This window comes from Polyergus mexicanus, unplaced genomic scaffold, assembly GCF_030449975.1.
Source record: "Polyergus mexicanus isolate NDT 795.1 unplaced genomic scaffold, iyPolMexi1.0 SCAF_12, whole genome shotgun sequence".
Classification (NCBI taxonomy): Eukaryota; Metazoa; Arthropoda; class Insecta; order Hymenoptera; family Formicidae; genus Polyergus; species Polyergus mexicanus.
The window spans coordinates 2,881,590-2,897,813 of NW_027223332.1; the positions used below are offsets into that span (position 1 = coordinate 2,881,590).

At 33.5% G+C, this 16,224-nt stretch overlaps 1 protein-coding gene across 4 annotated transcripts in view; it reads right to left on the reverse strand.

Annotated features, from left to right (window-relative positions):
• Nucleotides 1-16,224, reverse strand: part of Src64b (Tyrosine-protein kinase Src64B) — a 61,192-nt gene that overhangs the window by 36,316 nt on the left and 8,652 nt on the right. Inside the window, exon 1 of one of the 4 annotated variants that reach the window (XM_070305368.1) lies at nucleotides 10,126-10,283. The exons of 2 other annotated variants lie outside the window; for them this stretch is intronic. The gene's annotated coding sequence lies outside the window, so the exon portion shown is untranslated. Of the gene's footprint in view, nucleotides 1-3,966; nucleotides 4,251-10,125; nucleotides 10,284-16,224 lie in introns of those variants that run through there. One more of the 4 variants, XM_070305367.1, reaches the window with a different exon arrangement.

The window sequence follows — 16,224 nt, forward strand, 5'->3', positions numbered from 1 at the left end:
CGAACAGGGTTAGAGAGAGAGAGAGAGAGAGAGAGCGCGCGCGCTTTTGCCGCGCCGATTTCGTAGTGAAAAAGAAGAATAAAAATAAGAAACAGCGAGAGAGAGAGAGAGAGAGAGAGAGAGAGAGAGAGAGAGAGATTCCACAGGATCTCGTAGTAGGGGATTCATTTATAGAGAACTTGCTATTCTCGCATTTAGAGTTTTAGAGGTGAAAAGACTCTGCCATTTAATTAAAAATTCTGATTATTTTAATTACTCTTATTGTTAGATTTTGCATGATTAATTATATTTCATATATAGCGTACAACATATTATAATTAATTGAAATTTGAAATCTTTCGTAAGTCAAATGCTTTTTGTATTTTTTTTTTCTTTTTCCGTCATTCATTCAAAAATAAAAGCGCACGTGATTTTCATTCCAGGTTTCAATTAAATGTATCTCTCATTCTCTATTTTATTATAATACAACATGTAGGCAATAGAGAACGAGACGAGATACAAAAATTATCTAAACACACGATCTTATATATATATGAAAATAAAAAATCTTTGATAAATAAAATATAATTTTTATTATATAATTTCGCTTAAAATAAATAAATTATATAAATAACATCCTGATACTATAAAATTTCACATTTATATTGAATTCATTGACTCAAAAACTTGTCTCTATATTTAAGATATTATCTTTCGGCTATCTTCCTATTTCTATCTTATTTTTTGCCTATTTTTATATTTATCTTTATCATCGATCTAATTTAAGCAAGATAAAGACTGCCAATGTGACATATCAATTTCCAGTGTATCGTATAAGCGAGATTCGCCAATAGATATCAATACCGATGCAAAAATCGACGAAAGACGCGATTTCCGATATCGCGCAGCATACGTATGAGAATATTGTGTTTACAATAAATTTCAATAGTTTGTGTAATAACATGAGATATAAATAAAAATTATGAGGAAAAGGACACGAAGTAATTTTTATTGCGACAAAGGAAGTATCATTGTCTCGTATTATCGACGGACGGGGGAGCATCGTTATCGTCTCGTTAACGTAGTCGAAAATACATAAAGCGATACAGGGAAAGAAAGAAGAGGGAATCCATATATAATTTTAAGCGACTGCAGCTGCAGTTTGTGTCAAGATTAGATATAACACTAGCTGTATCTCGTATTCTGATGAAATCCCGCGTGCGCATCCTGCTTCAATGAACATTATATCCCCCGAGAATACGACGTTTCTTTACGTAAGGAAAATATCTTATATGGGGCAAACACTGTAATCTAGGATATGATATACTAGCGCAGTTATCGGATATATTGCAGGGGATCATCTTTATATATGTAAAGACCTCGGTAATCCTCATCTCCCGTAATAAAGCAATTTTAATCATGATATTTTATTAGGTGTACAACTTTGCTACCGCCGTTTTCCTATAGATGGCTTTAGCGGTAAGTAGTGGTCGAAATAAATATTGGGTTGAGTAAAAAGTCATTGTGTATTTTTGCAACAGATGGCATTAGTTCAGTTTTGGCAGTACTAGAGTCATTCACACATATTTTTATCATATATTGTTTAACAGCTGACGGTTTAAACTTCATTCTAAAAAAAAAAATTGAGCGATTTGGTTGAGTTTTGAAGATTTTACAACAAGTTGAAGATAGAAGACCAAACTGTGCATTTTCGCCATATTTTACTGTTTTACTTCCGTAAAGGGAAGAACGCGCGTCAAGCTTGTGAAAAATTGCGTAAAGTTTACGGTGACGATGCTCTACAAGAACGTCAGTGCCAAAACTGGTTCAAGAAATTCCGCGCTGGTGATTTTGATCTCAAAGATGCTCCTCGGTCAGGAAGGCCCTCCGAGGTTGATGACGACAAAATAAAGGCATTGATCAAGTCAAACCCACGTTACACGACACAAGAGATTGCAGAAACATTGAAAATCAGTCAAAAAAGTGTTCACGTTCACCTAAAGAAGCTGGGATACGAAAGCAAGCTCGATATTTGGATTCCTCATGAACTCAAAGAAGTTCATTTGACGGCGCGTATAAACATCTGCGATATGCTCATAAAACGTGAAGAAAACGATCCTTTTTTAAAACGAATGATAACTGGTGATGAGAAGTGGATTGTTTACAACAATGTGGAATGCAAACGGTCTTGGTCCCGACGTAATGATTCGCCTCCAACGACTTCAAAAGCAGAACTTCATCAGAGGAAGGTTATGCTCTCAGTGTGGTGGGATTGGAAGGGTATGGTGTTTTTTGAGCTCCTACCAAGGAACCGAACAATCAATTCGGATGTGTACTGTCGGCAATTGAACAGTTTGAACGAATCTGTCATCCAGAAACGTCCGGAGCTTGTCAATCGTAAAGGAGTTGTGTTCCATCACGACAACGCGAGACCACACACATCTTTGACGACCCGTCAAAAATTATTGGAGCTTGGATGGGATGTGTTGCCCCACCCAGCATACTCGCCTGACCTTGCGCCGTCAGACTTCCACTTGTTTCGCTCTCTTCAAAACTCCTTGCGTGGAATAACGTTAAATTCAGATGAGGCGGTAAATCAGCATCTTGTTCAGTTTTTCGCCAATAAAGACAAGTCCTTCTACGAACGGGGAATTATGAAGCTCACCGAAAGATGGCAAAAGGTCATCGAACAAAACGGAAAATATATCATTGATTGATCTTTGTTCTTTATATAAATAAATGACTTTGAAAAACATACAAAAAATGCGCAATGACTTTTTACTCAACCCAATAGATCATAGACGTCATGCAATAAACTTGGGCATCTGTCAACATAACCCCATAGAAACATTAGTCGATTTGTGTCTGCATCATAAAGTTATTCTCGATTGGAAATGTCAGTTTACGAGCCAAATTCTCGTCATTTGTGGGAGGTTTTAATTTTCTGCTTCAATATGAAGAAATCTGCGGCTGAGGCTCATCGAATGCTCTCAAATACTTATGGTGAAGCCGCTATTAGTGAAAGAACGTGTCGTGAGTGGTTTCGACGCTTCAAGAACGGTGATTTTCACGTCGAAGACCGGCATAGCGGTGGAAGAGAGAAGGTTTTCGTAGATGCAGAATTGGAGGCATTACTTAATGAAGACTCGAGTCAAAGTCAAAAAGAATTGGCACGATCATTGGGAGTGGACAATACTTTGAATCATAAATGTATAACCGGTTTTTTACAATACAGCCTCGAATTTCGGAAAAAAAACCGGCGGAACAAAGTTGTACACCTAATATATAAAATAAATGAGAAATAAAGGTTTTTTTTTTAATTTTGCGAAATAATGATAAATTAAATTACTCGAGAATTTATTAAAAAATTTATTAAAAGTGCTATTGAAAAAAAATAACATATACTATTTTAATATCTTTCAAATTATTTGAGACTTTATAACAAAAAATAATTTAGACACTATATTGTTCTCTCCTTCACAATCAGTTATACTGTTATCGTATAAAAAATTTATGCGCAATCAGACAAAAAGTAAAAATCCGTAACACAATTGACATAAAATACTTATGTTAATCATAATTTCATCCCGACATATGTATATTAATCTATTCTATCGGAACAATCAAGAAAGCGAAGAACGCAATGTAAACAAGATTAGCATCAATAGCTTTCAGCAACTTTTATCTAATTTGGGAAAAAGGCCTGTCTCCCACTCCCCTAAATGATAATGACCAGACGCGCGAGAAGGTATCATAAAACCGCGCCGAGCCAAGGGAGGAAAAGGATAAAGGATCCTCCGAAGGCGATTACAGGAAACGTGTGTGCGTGATATCAAACAGATGAACGAATCCTTTCATCGTCGACAAATTACATGCGTATAGACAAAATCGAGTGGGAGAGCGAATAAAAAATAAAATGAGAAGAACGCGAACGAGACTCCATTTCTCGATCATCCTTTACCAAAATGCCGCTCGGCATTCATTTACCTCTCGTCAACAAGGAGACTTTGCAATCTCTCGAGCACAACAGCATTCACCACGTGGCGCGCATATGGGCCCCTGGTGAGTCGGTTGTCCGATTGTATGCATTCGTGCACGCATATTAAACCTTTAAAGCACAACAAAGATATTTTTTTGTCGGTTGAAAATAAACTCGGTCAAATCAAAAGAGAGAAAGAGAAGGAAGATGATAGGGTGCTCTGATATATCACGAGGACGCGTTGTATGTGTGTATTATTTTTCTCGAAAAATATTTTTTTATTTATACTTCAAACGATATATCACACGGAGAGGATATTACATGACTATTACTTCAATGATTGAAATGCAAAGATTTATCGTGATTTATTTTATTAAAATTATCTTATTATTAAAAAATAAGACGAATATTTTTGTAATTATAATTACTGAGATTTCGATGTGAGATTAAGATACCTCGTATAAAGACCTTTTTTTTTTAAATTACTTTTTTATACGAATGACGCAAACACTGCAATAATCACCGCGCATATAACGGGCGGCATACGTTTGACTTACGGTCGAGGCCGATTCAAGGGTTGTTAATCCTGCAATGGATGAATGACGAAATGGGACGCGACTCGAGTCGAGTCGAATCACGGATGTCTCAGAGATTCGAAATGGAAAAATCAAGTCGAGAAGTGGATTGCCCCGTCTATTTCGACGCCACGGACCGTTTATTCTGGACACGATATACAATATGCGATGTTAAAAATACTTTTTTTTTTTTAAATAGATACATCGACACATCATAAAATATATACTTGTGTTACTTGTACAATATTTTTGTCTAATAATCTATTGTTACTTCAGCTACGATCTCTCCTTGTGTATTTATCTTTCTTTTCAGAAAAAGTATGATCTCTTGTTAGAAAATTTGCTCAAATCAGGCATTACGTTCTTTTGTTTAAATTTCATATTTCCAAGAAACGTTGATTCGAAAATTGAAAAATCCAATTTAAATTGAAGCAAAATCGTGAAATCTGAAATACATGATATTATTACCCTTTTCTTTCAAAAGCTAAGCATTTTAGAGAGAAACGTTTTAAACAAAAATTGTACGGTTTTGAGGGGAACATAAGATGGTGTCATTGATTTGACCTTGGATGGCATCGTTAAGGTCAAGTCAAGGACACCTTTAATTTCCTTAATGGAACCCCCTATTTTTTATTGCATACTCTTATAGCTTATGTCGAGAGCTCTCCAAAACACTATAATAAAGTATTTTTTCATTAAGTACTTTTTGAGTTATTTTATATTTTTAATCTGAAATATTTTGATATGAAAAATAAAATATTTCGTAAAATATAAAATAACTCAAAAAGTACTTTATGAAAAAATACTTTATTACAGTGTTTTGGAAAGCTCTCGAGATAAGCTACAAGAATATGTAATGAAAAATGGTGAGTTTCATTTAAGAAATTAAAGGTGTCCTTGACTTGACCTTAACGATGCCATCCAAGGTCAAACCAATGACACCATCTTATGTTCCTCTCAAAACCATATAATTTTTGTTCCAAACGTTTTTCTGTAAATTGCTTAGTTTTTGAAGGAAAAGGGATGGTATACGGGTGGTCTAGGACATCCTCTATAAACAAGATTGATTTAAATTTGATTGAACGAAACAAAAATGCGAGAGTATATCATACTTATACGCATTATGTATTACACGAAATAGCTATTTTTTTTCAACGCAATATTAATGTCAGAAGGGATAAATCTCTCCGGAATAGCACGGAAGAGAAAAATAGATTGCTAGCATCTCGTACGCGACACGTCACTCGTCCTCTCGCGGTATGCGTTTTTGATACTCGCGGAGTGCTTTTCGTGTCATCTACGCTCTCTCTCTCTCTCTCTCTCGACGCACTGTCATCCATGCGGGGCGATGACTCGCAGAGAGCGCGCGTGCTCCTTTTGAAAAGCATTAGCTTATGTTTTATTTATTCCCGTGCTCACACGCATCTTAGATGCATCTCGACCGAATTCTTGTCCTTTGTTGCCTCATCTGGACACAAAATCCGCAGGATATATACAGGGTGTCCCATTTTAAAGGACCCACTCGAATATCTCAGAAACACTGCGTTAAATCGAAAAATGTTTCAAACAAAAGTTGTATGGCTTCAAGGGGGCCATAAGATGATGACAATGATTTGACCTTGGAAAATCATTTGAAGGTCATGTGAAGATCAACTTTAAAATCTTAAACGGAAACCTCCATTTTTTATTTAGTATTCTTGTAGCTGACATCGAGAGCTTTCCAAAACACTATAATACAGTATTTTTTTATTAAGTACTTTTTGAGTTATTTTATATTTTAATCTGACATATTTTGATATAAAAAATTAAATATCTCGTAAAATATTCAGTTTTCGATAATCTTACCGTAATACTTTTATGTACAGAATAATGAGACAAATCAATTAGTGCAAAAAAAAACAAACAAATTGTTTAAAAAAATACATCGTAAATAATTTTTTTAAAAACTATTATTTTTTTATACTTGATGAACTATATTTTTATATACTTTTATAATTGATTTGTCTCATTATTCTGTACATAAAAGTATTACGGTAAGATTATCAAAAACTAAATATTTTACGAGATATTTAATTTTTTATATCAAAATATGTCATTAAAATATATGGGTCCTTTAAAATGGGACACCCTGTATATATATATTTATGTATGTAATAATAATTAATCACCATTTTTTTTTAAATTGAAATATTTATTTATTTAAGCCAAATATACGACATTTATTAAATCTAACATGACTTAAATACTTAAATATCTCAATTAAAAAAAAAAATGGTAATTAGTTGAACGGATTTAGTCAAGTTAACAATTTTTTTTTCCCAATACTAGCTCTCAATCAATTAATAATCATTAACGTAAATTAATAATCGATTGCATTGTCCACATCGACGACATTAAAATGGAACACCCTGTATATAATCAACAAATAGCTATATTTTATTGAAAATTGATTACATTTTGTCGTATTGATATTTTATCATTCATCCGTCTATTTATTCACTGGAAAAAAAAAATTGTTTATTTGACTAAATTTCGTTCAACTGATTATCATTCTTTTAATTGAAATACATTTAAGTACTTAAATCAAATAACGTCATGTTAGATTTAATATGTCTTATTTAATTTAAATATTTAAATATTTTAATTAAAGAAATAGTAATCAGTTGAATATGTTTAACACATTCATGTTAACAACTTTTTTCTCTCTAGGTGTTAATCCTGAACTGATGATATTAGAGAAAATCGACATAATTGGATGTTAAATGTTTCTTTGTTAAAGAAAGATAGAATGTAATTTTATCTTATCAGATATGCATTGCTTTGCGAATTAAAAATTCAATTGTTAATAAGAATGTAAAATCTTATAGATCTGGGAATTTGAATTTGCTTTCTAATCTTATTTGTACGAGAAATAAATAAATAAATTAAAGATATCGGTTGCAATAATTTTGCTTCTCTATTCTTAGACTTTAGACATCTTGGATAATCAATAAAAATAATTCGTTACTTTATTACATCCACAAAAAAAAAATTCATCCCAAAAAAAAGAAATATAAAAGGAAATAAGGAACTTTTTTTTATCTTTCTCGCCTTCTTAAAAAAGTACATCCTGATATGAAGTTGATCTAAATGTTTTGAAGGAATTAGATGAAAGATTATTCAAAGTTATCTGGCAAAAATTATCGTGGAAAGATCGTCCCTCCCATTGGGGGACGATCTAAAAACGCTAGTTGTTCAAAGTAAGAAAGAAAGCAGAGAAAGAATGAAAGATCGCCAGCTGATTCGCGTCTGCTGCTGAAACAGCCGCCTGAATCGATGGCGAAGAAATTATTGGCTACACGGCCGATAAAATTGAGCCGCACTTTTCGATCCGCAAGAAGATAGGATATCGATCCGGATATCTTCCAATGACTTCTTGTATGTATATAATCTGCGCGTCTTAAGAATGAGTACTTGATATGAGCATAAAAAAGGAAAGCCGACGAAGTCAATAAGGATTGGAAGAATTCCGATAGCTTAGACTTGCTAATGTGACCAGTTCTATGTTAAATATCATCGCCTATGGTATTTTTTTAAAAACTTCTGTGTATGAAAACTAAAATAGAATATAGAAAAAAGATAAATAGAGAAAGAGAAAAAAAAGAGTAGTATCCCAAAAGGAACAGATATCTATAAGAGAGAAGGAAAAAAAAGCAAACTTTAAAAATGTAAAAATATATACAGCGTATAAAATAAATTTGTAAATTATAATTTTATTCTTTGTGTATATGTAACGGATTCAAAAAGATTTTGATACAGATTTCGATGTTACAAAAAATATGAAAATAATCTCCCAATTTATTCGTGATGCTATTATAAATAATTGGTCAAAGAATTAATTTTTTTTTATATTTATAAAATATTTAAAAATTCATAGAAACTATACCAGTTTTTATCCGTTACAGTAAAAAGTGTATGCAAATTACTGATATAGATTTTTATCTATTTGGCATATTTCTCCGATTGCTTTACTGGGCTACCATGTATATCAAAGTATTAATTATCAGATTTTTTTTTTAATTGTAATTTTATAACATTTTAATAAGTAACTGAATCGAAATATGAATATAAATATTCTCTATATAGAAATAAACTCTCGAACTTTATCTCTCAAGCTTTTTTTCTCATTCACAATTTAAAAATTTTCTCAAGTGACAGCAGCGCGCGACCTTTCTTAAGTAAGATGTACATCGAACCATAACGTCTAAGCATCGATACTAGGTCATCACGGCACGGTTCGATGAACGCCATGTTCACGTAAGGCCGGCGGCTTCTTAAGCCCGTGAAGAGCGTCTAAGCGCACTGAATACCGATGAGTCCTTCACATTGTCAAGTAATGTCCCAGTTCGGTTTACGCATTTTTCACTCGTACACGAAAGACAGAGAAAGGGATAAAAAAAAAAAAGAAAAAGGATAGAGGTGAAAAGCGTCCCACGTGCCATACGCCTTACGTATAGCTAACCTGTTCGGTCAGTAAATGAATCGTTCTTTTGTCAGAGAATGAACCACCAGTAAGTTCGTAAATTATAAATCTTACACTTTAGACATAATTTTACATCTTGTATGTCTTTTCGTTTTGTAACTCCTATACAGGGTGTCCAATTTTAAAAGTTCCACCCACATAACTTTTCAGGATCAACGTTTGAAGGAAAACGACTCGGATAAAAGTTGTAGGGAATAAAGGGGGCTATCTAATAGTGACCTTGGATTTGACATTAAAGGTCATTTTCAAGGTCATTTGAAGGTCAACTTCAATTTTTTTCAATGGAACCCCCTATTTTTCATTACGCATTCCTGTAGCTTATCTCGAGAGCTTTTCAAAACACTATAATAAAGTATTTTTTTATTAAGTACTTTTTAAGGTATTTTATATTTTAATCTGACATATTTTGATACAAAAATTATAATATTTCGTAAAATATTCAGTTTTCGATAATCTTACCGTAATACTTTTACCAGGTATATAAATATGAAACCGGAATTTGCCCATAGATGGTCCTAGCTGTCAATGTAGTTACCGTCAAACCGCGTCATTGGCGCCATTTTCTTGTTTTGACATCTGATAAAGATTTTCAACTCACAACAATACAAGTTTCATACAACAGCATAGTTTTTAATAGCGTTGAACATGTCGAATTTTGTGCCTGGAAACTACGATTTGCGGACAGCATTGATTTTCCGTTACCATTTGAAGAAAACTGCTGCAGAATCGCATCGAATGCTTGTCGAAGCTTACGGTGAGCATGCTCTTGGTAAATCACAGTGCTTTGAGTGGTTTAAAAAATTCAAAAGTGGCGATTTTGACGTGAGAAACGAAGAAGGGTGTGATCCATTATGAGCTACTAAAACCTGGCGAAACCGTTAATACTGAACGCTACCCACAACAAATGATCGATTTGAATCAAGCTTTGCGTGAAAAACGACCAGAATATCAAAAAAGGCAACACAAAGTGATATTGCTTCATGATAATGCACCATCACACACAGCAAAACCGGTCAAGGGAACGATTGAGGCGTTTAGTTGGGAAATACTTTCGCATGCGGCTTACTCACCAGACTTGGCTCCATCCGATTACTACTTATTTGCATCGATGGGACACGCACTTGCTGAGCAGCACTTCACTTCTTACGAAAATGGCTCGATGACTGGTTTGCCTCAAAGGAGCAATAGTTTTTTTGGCGTGGCATCCACAAATTGTCAGAGAGATGGGAAAAATGTATAGCTAGCAATGGGCAACACTTCGAATAAAATATTTTTTATCATTATCATACAATAAACGTGTATTTTCTATACAAAAATTCCGGATTCATATTTATATGCCTGGTATGTACAGAATAATGAGGCAAATCAATTAGTGCCCCCCCCCAAAAAAAAAACCAAATTGTTTAAAAAGATACATCGTAAATAATTTTCTTAAAAACAATTATTTTTTATACTAATTGATTCGTCTCATTATTCTGTACATAGAAGTATTACGGTAAGATTATCGAAAACTGAATATTTTACGAGATATTTAATTTTTTTTTTTTTTATATTAAAATATGTCAGATTGAAAATATAAAATAACTCAAAAAGTACTTAATGAAAAAATACTTTATTGTAGTGTATTGGAAAGCTCTCGAGATAAGCTACAAGAATATGTAATGAAAAATAGGGGTTTCCATTTAAAAAATGGAACTTGACCTTCAAATGACCTTGAAAATGACCTTTAATGTCAAATCCAAGGTCACTATTAGATAGCCCCCTTTGTTCCCTACAACTTTTATCCGAGTCGTTTTCCTTCAAAGTCGTTGATCCTGAAAAGTTATGAGGGTGGAACTTTTAAAATGGGATACCTTGTATATTATAAAGTTACTTTGCATTAGAAATAGCATAGAGTATAATAACTACAAGACGATGTTTAAGTTCTTCTCGAGAAGAAATACAGAATAATTTGTGAAATTATGTACATGGCTGTGGCTCAATGCGAGATCGGAATAAGTTCATAATTTGGAAGAAGAAAAAAATGAGAGAGAAGGAAGTTTGCTTCGAATATGAAGACGCTTCTAAAGCGAATAGAGGGACGTACTTATAAATTATAAACTTTGTACCAACAAGTTGCTTCTTGGAGCTAACTTTTAGCGAATTTTCCTTCTCTATCCATATTAAAGATACCTTAATTATTATACGTATAATGTAAAAAGGAATATAACAGACTGTCACTAATGTAAGCCCGACTTACTTTATTCAACTGTCGGCGCAATCAAATTCTCATTTCACCTCCCTTGATCCAAACGCGATGCAAATATCACAAGGCGCGGAAACTCCGCGACGTGTTACAATGCTACATCATTAACAGGTGGAAAGTGGCGTCGTGCTGCACCTTTTGTTCACCAGCGAATGCTGATTAAACTTCGTCCCGACGTTTCACTTTTACGCGTCGTCGTCGCGTGCGAGTGCTGAAAGTTCATGAATTCCGAGCTTGCCCGATTACAATCAAGAATTTTCACGCGAAAGAATCGAAAGTTCCGGAGACCTTGTAGCAGAACCCGAATAAACGATTCTCTTTACGCCGTTATATATGAATTTATTTTCTAAGGAGATACTTTATAGCTTTTTAATAATACATCATTATCCAAAAAATTTTTAATATATTAAAAATATTACAAAATTTTTAATATATACATATATATTTTGTGCAATTACAAAATTGATTTTCACGAAACGTTATTTATCACACGATAAAAATTTATTTCGTAAGAAGATATTTTATAGCTATTTAATAATACATCATTATTCGAAAAATTTTTTTTTAATTTTAGATATTAAAAATATTAAACATTAAAAAATTTTAAATATATATATATATATATATTTACATCTAGTACAATCAAAAAATTGATTTTCACAAAACATTATTTGTCACATAGTAAATATTTAATTTGTCGTCATAAAAAAAAAGTTAAAATAAAAAGATTTTGTTAAAAATACATGACCAATGCTTGAAATTAATAGGAAAAAGTCAAGTTTATGTACAATGTCAATTCATCGGGGGAACATCAATTAAACCTGTGATCATTTCGTACGCGTTCAATTATTTCGCGAACGCAACACGCACCCTGTGCCTCGTTATGGGTTAAAATCGGGAAAATAACGAATGAGAGAGAGAGAGAGAGAACCGGTGTAAGGGAGGCAATCTCCCCTCATAATACACCAATCATTCGGCAGATTTATTCTCTCGCATTGTTTCAAACGCGTCCAACGCACCGCGCTCAACAAATGCATACAGGGTGATTCGCAGTCATTATAATAAACATCCAGGATAAATAATCTTTTTCAAATTCAGATAAGCAAAGTGTCATCATTCATAAAAATAAATAAATAAATAAATAAATAAATATATTAGATACATGAAAATAATAATAAATTAATTTCAATTAACGATTGGAGTTTCATGAAAATCAACATTAAATGTAGAAGTAAATTCTAATTTAAAGCTGATGTGGGCTATATAATATAACAGACCTACATCGCCTGCATAAGGGCTAAATCTGATTGTGAGACGAGAATTTTTTATAAAAGACTACTGTCTGACACATGTCATCATTTATTATACAAAAACTCTTTCAAGTTTCTAAAGTTAAATATTTCGGCAATTAGACTTTGAAATTAAAATTTTAATTTCTGTTAAAACGAATCTACGCGAAAGTAAATAAGCAACCCCTCTTCCCGCCCTTTCCCTCCCCTCCCCTCTCCTCATTAAGTCCCGTCTATTCACATTTTTAAAATTTTTCTAGAGAATTCATTCGCGGGCAAATGAAAATTATCGAGTTATCGATATTCTTTCCACGAGAATTTTCGTCATATTAGATTCAAATTCGATGAGATCTCGATCCGTATTCTTACGTTAGTCGCGCGAATCACCGTGTATAACGGCAACGTTACCGCGTCCCCCGCGTCTTTGTCATGGGGGTCGTCGCACATTGCCGACGACGAGAGATCGCTCACATAAAAGAGAGAGAGAGAGAGAGAGAGAGAGCGAGACCTCTCGATAATTCAACGGAACGAGGGGCGAAAAAATCAATAGCGCAACCACCCCGATGGGGTGGCGCGCGGACGTCGTTGCCAAGAGGGACGATCTCGCGGGGGGGTAACGAGGGCGGGAAGGGTGACAGGAAGGGGCGGAGAGGAGGGTGGCGGTAGCCATCGGGGTAGAGGGGAGGCGGAAAGTCCGGGGAGCCCCCGTAATTCATCCGGGCACGCGTGCATATGCGCGAGAGAGAGAGAGAGAGAGAGAGAGAGAGAGAGAGAGCACGCTACGCTTTCTACCGCATATACTTAATGAACACACACGGCCGACCCCGGCCGACTCTCTCATCGTTTATTTACTTTTTCTATTTTATCTCTCTCTCTCTCTCTCTCTCTCCTCTCTCGTTCTCGCTCTTTCTCTCGGGGGAGCGCAATAACCTTTCAGCCTCCGTTCACTTCGGAGGTAACGCCGTCGCACTTCAGAGAGCCACCGGCTAGCCTCCGCTTGTTTCCCCGAAGCGCAGCACGAGGTGCGAAGGTGGAATTGAATTTTTTTTTGGGGGGGGGATAGGGGGGGACCATTTCCTCGCGTAACGATAATGGAAAAATTAATAGATAGAATCGTACACGCGCACCAGTCATTTAACAGCTCATATATATCATGTGTCCTTTCTATATGCCTGAAGTAACACGTGGTATATGTATATCCGCACCTGAGAGAGAGAGAGAGAGAGAGAGAGAGAAGTTTATAATTTATGAACCCAATCTACATTTACATTGCACGGTTCATTTGATGACTGACGGAATTGATTACATAAGGCGTATGACGCGTAAAACATTTCTATACAATTTAATTGTCAGAGTATTATTAATTAAATAATACTTCAAACATAAATACATTTAAATATAAATATATACTGGAAATAAGATATATATAATATAATAAATAGATAGATAGATACATATAATCCCTCTCTCTCTCTCTCTCTCTCTCTCTCTTTATCTTCTAAAATATCATTTGTGGGTAATCCACGTTATTATATATTGTAGGATTAATTTGATGTCTCTAATTATGCACAATTAGGTCATCGCGATAGATATTTCTTGAAACACGAATATACACAATAATACTGCTCGATTATTTAAGATAAATAATCGTGCAGAAAAAGGACAATAAAGATAATAAATGCAAGGAGAAAATTGAATTTATCTTTTAATATAATAATATAAATTTAATATAAATGCTTCTTCTCACATGGAATTACATTTTTGTAAATGTCTGTTTCTGCAATAGATGATATTAATTCGAAAATTCGTATATACAGGGTGTCCTAGACCACCCGTACATCCCTTTTCTTTCAAAAACTAAGCATTTTAGAGAAAAATGTTTTCAACAAAAATTGTATGGTTTTGAGGGGAACATAAGATGGTGTCATTGGTTTGACCTTGGATGGCATCGTTAAGGTCAAGTCAAGGACACCTTTAATTTCTTAAATGAAACCCCGTATTTTTTATTGCATATTCTTATAGCTTATGTCGAGAGCTTTCCAAAACACTGTAATAAAGTATTTTTTCATTAAGTACTTTTTGAGTTATTTTATATTTTACGAAATATTTTATTTTTCATATCAAAATATGTCAGATTTAATTTATCTCATTGTATGTGTAAAAAATATAATTTAGAGAATATTGAAATTTCTTTCTACTAGCAAAGAGAGATAAAAGTATAGAGATTGCGAGTAAAGTTCGAACGATAGATAACAATCGCGTATTGGAATCTGGATCGAATCTGGACGGAGTTTCGAAACTTCCGTCTGTCATGACAGGGATCACGAATGACTGTAATATCGCATGAAAAATACGAAACTTGCAGTTCCGATTTCAATCGGCGATATTAATCTTCCGCTCCATTTACAATTTAAGATTTAATCGGAAAATCATTTCTTTCTTTTTGTTTTTTAAAATCCTGAAATGATTCGGATTTGTATACTTTATTTTCTATCGTTATTTACTAGAGCACTCATAAAATTTTATCTCATTAAAAAAAAGGAAAAGAAATTGTAATAATAATAATAATATATAAATTTTAATATACAGGGTGTCCCATTTTAAAAGTTTCATCCTCATAACTTTTCAGGATCAACGTTTGAGGGAATTTTTTAAGTTATTTTATATTTTAGTCTGACATATATTTTGATATAAAAAAATTAAATATCTCGTAAAATATTTAGTTTTCGATAATCTTACTGTAATACTTTTATGTACAGAATAATGAGACGAATCAATTAGTATAAAAAATAATTGTTTTTAAGATAATTATTTACAATGTATGTTTTTAAACAATTATTTGTTTGTTCTTTTTTTTGGCGCTAATTGATTTGTCTCATTATTCTGTACATAAAAGTATTACGGTAAGATTATCGAAAACTGAATATTTTACGAGATATTTAATTTTTTATATCAAAATATGTCAGATTAAAATATAAAATAACTCAAAAAGTACTTAATGAAAAAAATACTTTATTACAGTGTTTTGGAAAGCTCTCGAGATAAGCTAGAAAAGAATGTGTAATGAAAAATAGGGGGTTCCGTTTAAGAAATTAAAGATATCCTTGACTTGACCTTAACGATGCCATCCAAGGTCAAACCAATGACACCATCTTATGTTCCCCTCAAAATCATACAATTTTTGTTGAAAACGGTTTTTCTCTAAAATGCTTAGTTTTTGAAAGAAAAGGGATGTACGGGTGGTCTAGGACACCCTGTATATTGTATCCATAAATTTTCTTATATACGTACTTTTAATATATACCGTGTAATGTAAATTAACAACTAATCTCCTCGAGCAAAGTTCAGCTCGAAGGAAAATAAACATCAATTTTCTTAAAGTAATGGACCACATGACAATGTCGTAAGGTATTCGCCAAATTGGGTCATTAACCACTTTGAAGTTTGTTTGTAACACAACCCCCAAATAAGATCATAGGACTTTCAACGTCATTTAGAACGGCAAGCAAGCGATCCGAAAAGAGATACCTTTTTTAGATAACATCGTACATCTTGCTCCCTTTCATTCTTTTATAAGGCGCTAAAGTAGATTTACGTAACATGGTTTGTTTAAATAAGAGCAGTTTAAAAAAATG